The sequence below is a fragment of the Columba livia genome, chromosome 3, assembly GCF_036013475.1.
Source record: "Columba livia isolate bColLiv1 breed racing homer chromosome 3, bColLiv1.pat.W.v2, whole genome shotgun sequence".
In the NCBI taxonomy this organism is placed as follows: Eukaryota; Metazoa; Chordata; class Aves; order Columbiformes; family Columbidae; genus Columba; species Columba livia.
In genome coordinates, this window is record NC_088604.1 from 79245238 (window position 1) to 79253347 (window position 8110).

The following is an 8110-nucleotide window of genomic DNA, read 5'->3' on the forward strand; positions in this document are numbered from 1 at the left end:
ACAAAGAGGCCCCTGAAAATGCCCTTGCCATATGCATGTTTTCATTGTAACTTGCTGATCCGCTCATATAATACTAAAGGTTATCCCTAAGAACTTGTCAGGATAACAATCTATCTTTTAAAGGAACATATCATCAAAGTGGTAGGTGGACAGGAGTTTGTATTTGTGTAGATAAAGCTTAGGCAAGCTTTCATGTTTAATCCTTTTGCCCTATTCCTCCCCCTCCTCGCATATCTCTCCTTTTTCTTTTTCCAAAAAAATCAAACTCACTTTACTCACTTTACCTGGACACAGTTGAAACAGCCTGATACTGCTCATTATTCATTATATGGCAGGTAAACTTTCTTCATTGCTGTTTAGTTTTACAGGGGGACGCCTTCTGGTTTTGTTTAACTGTGGATACGTCCATGGCTTTTTCACCATTTCAGTTTCCTGCTGGATTACAGTCATGTCTTAAAAATGGCCAGACTGGGTCAGATCAAAAGGCCTTTCAACCCAGCCTCAGTTGCAGCCAGACACATGATTAGGACTGGTGCACAGTGACACATGGGACCTGTTCGAGCTCATGGTGGTCTGCAGCTCAATAACGTCCTGGGACAGATGTGCTATTCTCCTGGTTTATGGACTTTGATTATTTTTTCTTCAATTGATTTGGCCAGTAGCTCTTTGAGCCCACATAAGCCTTTGGCATCCACGAAGTTCCAAAGTTCAGTTACACAGCTAGCTAAAAAGTACCTCTTTCTGTTTGTTTTGGACCCTTTATTTGCCCATTTTTTTGTTTCCTCTAGTTCTTCTGCTTTGTGAAGCAATGAAAAATTACTCTGTGCTGCTCATGGTTTTCAGACTCATTGTCATATCTCCCCTCTGCTCCTTTCATTCCACTCTGAAGAATCCCAAATGATTTACTAATTTGCTGTGTACCACCTGCTTCAGCTTTCTTACCCATCTTTGAACCTTTTCTGATTCTTTTGCATGAGAGAAACGGAGCTGCAGACAATATTCAAGATGTGAGCTCACCATACATTTCTTGCTGCTGTGCTTATGTTTTCCCCTCTGTTCTTTCTTTAGTAATTTATAGTGTTATATTCCCTTTCCTCCTCCACCACTGAGCACTGGGCTGACAATTTCATAAAATTCCATGTTGTAACTCAGGGATCCCTTCTACTCAAGTATGAGGAGAAAATTCAGTACTGCTCTCTCTGCATGCAGAGTTAGGATTGTTTTGACTTAGGTGCATTCCTTCACTGTTATCAACATTTATTTTCTTCTGTCATTTTAACCCAATAAGTCATAGTTTGAAATCTTTTTTCCCAGCTGACTTTAGTTTTTGCTAGATAGAGTAACTTATCATCAGGAAACCCACACCACAAATTACTTCTTTTTTTCAAATAACTTCTCTGTCAAACAGCACAAGCCCAGGGGCAGATTTCTGAGACTTCACTGGTGACTCCTCTCCCTTCTCTCCTCCCTCCACCCAAAAAACCCCAGTAGAGCTGTGAGTTATTTTATTCCACAGAAGCTGTACTCATTTTTCCTCTTTATATCACATTTGTGTATGCTAATCATATTATATACTATAGTTTCTACCCATTTGTTCAATATTTCTGCAATTCTTTGTGAACACTCTGGGTCCAATATCAAAACATAAAATATTTGTTGTGATAATCTCTATGGGGTTTTGTTTGTTTGTTTGTTTGTTTAAAGCCTGGACTTTCTAAATTTCATGGGTTTTGTTACTGTTAATGTAGCTTTAGAAAGATTCAGCAGCAAAACTTTGTCTTTCACAAAAAACAAAAAAAGAAGAAGTCACTCTATAAAGATTATGGTTTGGTTTGGTTTGGTTTTTGTTTGTTTTTAAAAAAGGAAAATAGATAAGACATACCAACAACACAAAGTTGTTAATCACAACTCTATAAATAAATCGCGAGATAAACGTAGTGATTTTCTGGCAAACTGACCATGATCTTTACAAATATATTAGCTCTACATAACAACAAACAAACCAACCTGTTTTAGACATTTCTGCTCCTGCACGGGGTTTCACCCTGTGATTTCTGATTAGTACTCTAATAGTTCTGTTTCCAGCCCAGCCATTAATTTCTTAGTGAGTTGTCTCTGCTGGAAAAGGAAACATAATTCGGCAAAGGTAAATGTTTGATGTTTGTGACCAGTTTTTGTTTGTTTGTTTTTCTGGGATTTTTCCCCCGATTAGAGCACTGAATGTCTCCACCTTCAGAAGCTGTAACCCAGCTCCATGAGTGGAATGCTAAAGAGCATTTGGGGTTCTCCTGAGCTGCCAGTAGAGCCATCACAGAACACAGAGCTGCCCTTAGACACTCCTGTGGTGCTGGGGGGCTCATGGCCGCCTGCCCCCCATGCAGGAAGTACTGATGTGGTGTCAGGGGAGGTGAGGGGCTGGTTTAGTGCCTGTTCCCCACTCGTCACAGTGTTCATGGGATCTTGTGCCTGCATTTCAAATGGGATGTTTCCTTAGAGCTGCTCTGATGGGGACAAACTGCTCCTCCCCGCCCGGCAGCTCTGGAGAATGGACATTTAGAGGCATTTGGTTCCCAGCTGGTACATATACCAGCTCTGGTACAGAGCTAGTACGTGGCACAGATCAGGGGGGATCTGACAAGAAGAATGATGATTCTGAGCAAGTGAAAGGGTGCAAGAGAGGCAGTGTGGATTGTGCACAGGGTTTGCATCGCCTGCTTTGGAACAAGCCCGGCACTTGAAGTGGTCACTGTAACAATGCTCAGCCTTTGTAATTTTCTGATTTTCTTTATGTGGTGGTGTCTCCAGATTACCATTTGTGGACAGGCACCAGCTTTGAAGACACAACAGGGCACAAAGCGCACTCTATTTCAGACTCTGTCATTTCCCCACGACCAGCAGCAGTCTGTGCTTCAGTCTCAACCTTGCTGACAGTGTCATGTCAGTTCCCCTCCATGCTGGTGTTACTGTGTTTTCTCTTCTCCAAGTGCCTTGAGCATTGCTCCATGCCACCCATTTGATGCTATAATGTAGCATCGAGAAAGAGAAAATAGCATTGCTGTAAAGCAAGGAAGGGAGCCAGTTTTGCAGTTTTATGTAGCTCAGTGGAGCTCTGTAGTTATTTAGTTGCATTGAATAATTCAGCGGGGAGGCTGTCTGAAGAGCAACAGCCTCTTTGTTTCCTATGAAAGGTGATGCATGCTTGGAGGGCTTCAGACACTAGTTCAGCAACCAGCACAGACTTTTTAAGGAACATACGCATTTATACATTCAGAGACTAGCTCCCAGCACCCCTCCAGACCCTCTGCCAAGTCTTCTCATTTTCACATGATAAGGCCAAATCCTGTTCAGTTTTGTCAGCATTACTCTACTGCTTTCAACAGTCACCCTGGAGTCATGCTGGTGCGAACAGGTTTGCTATAATCTTCAGCATTTCTCCAACCCAGCAGACGCGATCCTAAACCTTCTCCACAACCTGGCCAGCACGCTCCCCCACCTGCTGATCTGACACGCAAGCTGACGCACAGATACCAAACCGCAAATGTCGGTCCCCAGTTCCAATCAGTGCCCAGACAAGCACCAAAACAGCTGCCACTCACCCCTGAGCCCTTAGCCATGATTGCAAATGTGGAGCCCCTCAAGATCCCCACAGTGGGCTGCAGACCTCACCAGAAGCCACCCTGCCAACCTGCACCCTGGGCAACCACCCCAGCCACCTCCCCTCAGGCTAATTTTCCTGCATCTCCTCCGACAAGAAACCTGACTACGCCACTCCACAGTGAGGGGAATGACCCTCCTTGGGGACCTTTCTCTCATCAGTCTTCCCCATTTCCATGCAGCTTACGCTTCCCTTGGAAATTAGGCATCATTCTCAGAATAAAAACTGTTTAAAAACCTGTAGAGCATACCTGATTTCCTCAGAGAGTTGAAACTAAAAAGCAAAGAGGTAGTGACATAGAATTACATGGGCATCCTCCTTCTGGGGACTCCTCTGCTATCATTTGACACGAACCCGGTCAGAGGAACGCTGCTGCATCTGCACAAACTGCGGCAGTGGAGCCTCGGAGTTTCTGCCAGACTGCTGGGTGAAATCACAGCTTCCTCGCTGGTGTGCTCTGGCTCCTTTTCAGCTTCACACAAGCAGCCTGTCCTGCAGAGGTTTGGAATTTGGAAGTTGCTTTAGTCTGGTTTTCTCTGAGTTGGTTGCAGTTGCTATGTCTGCAGTGCTGCTAGAGAGAAAAAAAAAAGACAAAAAGGAACCCGTGCAGGCTTTTACTGTCAGTGGTGCAGGAGGATGAGTAAACAAGTCAGACAGCTAAAAAGATTGTGCTAAATGGTGCAAGAAGCTAAAAGCTTTCCAATATGCCATTCCATTGTGTTTGCTTGAGTATTGTATATAGGCATATGAAAAGGGAACAGTTCAGCCTTAAGGCCACATTCATGAACTGAGATGACTGTGTGAAGAACTCAAAACTTTGTCCTGTTTTGCCAGGAAAAAACTTACAATGAGCAAATATGAGCTGATTTAAAAAAAAAAAAAAAAAAAAAAAAAGAGTTTCTGGTTTCCTGTTGGCATTACATTATTTCGCAAAACAGAACATTAAAAATAGAAAAGGGTGATAAAACTATGTAATTCAAAATCTGCACATACATCTCTGAGCCTGCAATTTTAGATGTCTCCTTTTGAATTTCCATATGCAAGGACAGCAAGGCCAGGATCCTCTTATTCTAGTCACAGTAAAGAAATTACATTTGTTCTAAAATACTAAATAACTTGATCTAAACGTGAGTGATCCCAATTGCATAGGCATCAACTCTTCTTCAGCTAATACTGGTGTGCTGGTTTCAGCTAAAGGAGAAGAGCTCCAGAGCCATGAACGCTTTAAGACAATGATCGGCCTTTGCACTGCGAACATACAGGTAGCAGCCTGGTGCCAAAAGGCACTAACTCTCAATGCACGTCCCTGAGCTAAGCTGTCAATGTAATATTTGGGTTTCCCATGAAGAACTGATATTTTAGACTGCTTCTTTGAGCTTCCCTGCCACATATCACCATGCCAGTTTACCTAGAATTGATATACTGAATTACCTTTATGGCTTCTCCTGTCAGTACGATACGGTCTTGGGATTTGCCTCAAATATTTGCCAGGCATGTTCGGTTTATACTTTTGCATAGTCACAGCTACCTCTCAGGGCACAGTTCCACTAAGCCCAGGTGCTGGTAAGGAACAACTCGTGCTTGTCTGATCTTGCAGTCAGATGGATCAGCCCACTGACCCTGCTGAAAAACAATCTGCTGTTTTTCTAGGGCAAGTTTTCAACTGGATCGGCTTGCTGACCTGTTTGATGGCATAGTCACGAGCACTGTGCCAGCACAAGGGAGGAGGGGGACATGCATCTAAAAGATGAAGGGCAGAGCCACCCATTTTCATTTCAGTCTGCATGTCAGTCTCTTAACACTTACCATGAAGACAAAGTTTACTATATGCCTGCTGAACAATGCAGGTGCTGGCTAAGCAGATTGTATTGTGCTTGAGTCTGCATTTATAGTCACCAGTTCTATACCTGCTTAACTTCAGAGGATTTTCTCCAAATGTATAGTTGTCTGAGGGAGTAACTCAGTCAATCTCTGTACAAGAAGAAGCTTGTCTGAAGGAAGAAAATATAGATGACCATCAGTGCAATGTTGCTGAAAACATGTGATCACTATTTAATTTGACCTCTCCCCTTTGGCAAGCTCTTAGAAATTCTCCAGATGTAAAAGTCATTCCTACTCCTATACTGAGAGAAAACTTTTTCTCAGTTTCAAGGAGACGAAACCTGGCACGGGAGGCTATATTATACTGAAGTGGAATACTATATAAATACTATTGTGGAACTTCCTGTCTGACACAGAAACCTAAAATAATTCCTGCATTGGTGCTATAGTATCTCCATGCTATAAAATGACCAGGAAATCTGTTTGTACATCTGCCTGGGCATTTATAAAAATTGTGATGGCTCTTTAGAGTTTTGCTTGGAAGCTGGACATCTGCAACAGGCAGATGAAGCATAAGTTTTGTCTCATCTATCTTCTTACCCCAATAGATTAGACATGTAGTCTAAACCAAAATTCTTATATGGTCAGTGGGGAGAGATAGGAACCTCCAGAGGACAAATCAGTCCACCCAACACAGGTATGCTGCATAAGTGGGGTGAACTGGCCCCTGAAAATACCCCTCACCCTCTCTCTCCACTGAGGATAGAAGAAGCTGAGGCAGCTGCCTTAAACTGAAGAAGGAAAGGAACTCCCATGGGCTAACTAAAGGACTGATATGAACCAAAGAAAACCCAGATTCATGAGGATGAAGTGGGCTGTGAGAGTAATCTACAGCTATGTGTGTCAGGTGCTGTCTAAGCTACGCACAGATCTGTCAGAGACTCACGCAAGCCTGTTTTCTTCTAACTTCTTGAGCTATTGTTTGCCTATGGAATGGGAGACCAGAGCGTCCATAGGACTGGAGGTCTGGGACAGGGTGTACTTAGGCCACCAGGAAGTTCCAGGGCCCATGCAGTTGTACCAGGGCGGGAAGGGTAGGGTCTTCTCTTTCAGGTTGGTGACTATTGGGGGCAGAGGAACCACACCCTGAGCAGGACTGCAGAGGTCCAAAACCAGAGCAGAGTTTAGATCCTGCTCACCGTGACAGTGTGCCCAGCATACTGGGAGACGAGCACAATGACCTGATGAAGGTCCAGCAGTCTGCAGAACCTTAAAGTCTGGAAATGCACTTCTGGCAGAAAGTGAGAGCATCGGGCTTTCAGGTCTATATGCATGTTGTACAAAGTCACTTTGTCACTTGCTGGCTCCAGTGCAGGCAGGACGTAAATCTTACCACAAGTACAATTTTAAACAGACACTTCTTCTCAGACCAGATTTCAAGTACCTGTAATCTGGGAACAGAAAAGCCTAAATGCTGCACACGCTCAGCACCGAAACAGTCCCATTTCTGTGGCCTGCATGTACCACAGCTGACAGCATTGGAGCCTAAGTGATGGAAATGGCTTCCTCCAGGCAGAGCAGGTTTGTTGCTGTGCCATTTCTGAGCCCTCTGCTTACTTCTGTTACTGGAAATGACTTACATTTGTTTCTAAATCTGTCTCTATTGATTAGCACTTAGTAAATGGTTGCATGGCTAAATATAATGATCATTGCTCTTGCTCCTTTTGTTGTTCCTGATGCACAAAGACTGTTCTTTCTTTTTTTAGTTGCAGGATGTTCTGATTAGGTCAGCTTAGCACTGTGCTCACTTCACAGGCCAAGGTGTTTGGGATTTTCTTTTCAAGTATTTTACACTGACAACAAATAGAAAACAAAGTGCATGTTACTAATTTTGAATGAAATTGTGACTATCTATACAAGCATTAATGAGGTATAAAATACCACATAGCTCATCAGTTTTTATTGCAGTAGGTATTTTGTTGGCTGTCTATTACAAAAAACACTTGGTTTTCTCACAATTATATTAATTACACTTGCAAATAGTTTTGGTTTACACTGCTTGTAAGTCTATGATTTGACTAAAAAATAAAGATGACCTTTTTATCAAATGAGTCCATTAATATTTGCTTTTAAATGTATTACTTGCAAATATCACATTATGCAGTCACCACTACCTGACAAGCTGCTGGATTCTCTCTGTACTGATTTCCTGACTGTGGCATCACACTTTTTGCGATTGTATCTCTAAATGTCTTTTACTTAGGTCATGCATTCCAGCTCCCTTCCTGAGGAAAACTTAGTATCAGATGTCAATTATTGGTTACAGAAATGTATTCAGCCATTGTCTTCAGTAATTTCTACTAATTTTCATCCTGGTAAGAGAGTTAGTTGAAAACGCAAGTAAAACTATATGTGGTTACGCTAGCAGTCAAAGTAATTCTCATCAATGTTTGTTGTATATGTTCAGTCAGATGATCAGCAAGACAGTAACAATAGCTCCACTATAGTTCAGTGGAAAGAGAGTATATGGACTATTATATTATAGCACGCAATGTGTCCCACCATGTGATACACATGTCCTTTTCAAAGCAGCCCTCTAATGTCTGCATTACCACAGATTAGTATAGGTCTCAG

The 8110-nt window shown here is 42.6% G+C and overlaps 1 protein-coding gene across 1 annotated transcript in view; it reads right to left on the reverse strand.

Annotated features, from left to right (window-relative positions):
• Window positions 1-4123, reverse strand: part of LYST (lysosomal trafficking regulator) — a 94557-nt gene extending 90434 nt beyond the window's left edge. The window contains exon 1 of the mRNA XM_065059751.1: window positions 3906-4123. The gene's annotated coding sequence lies outside the window, so the exon portion shown is untranslated. The remainder of the gene's footprint in view (window positions 1-3905) is intronic.
• Window positions 4124-8110: the final 3987 nt, after the last annotated feature.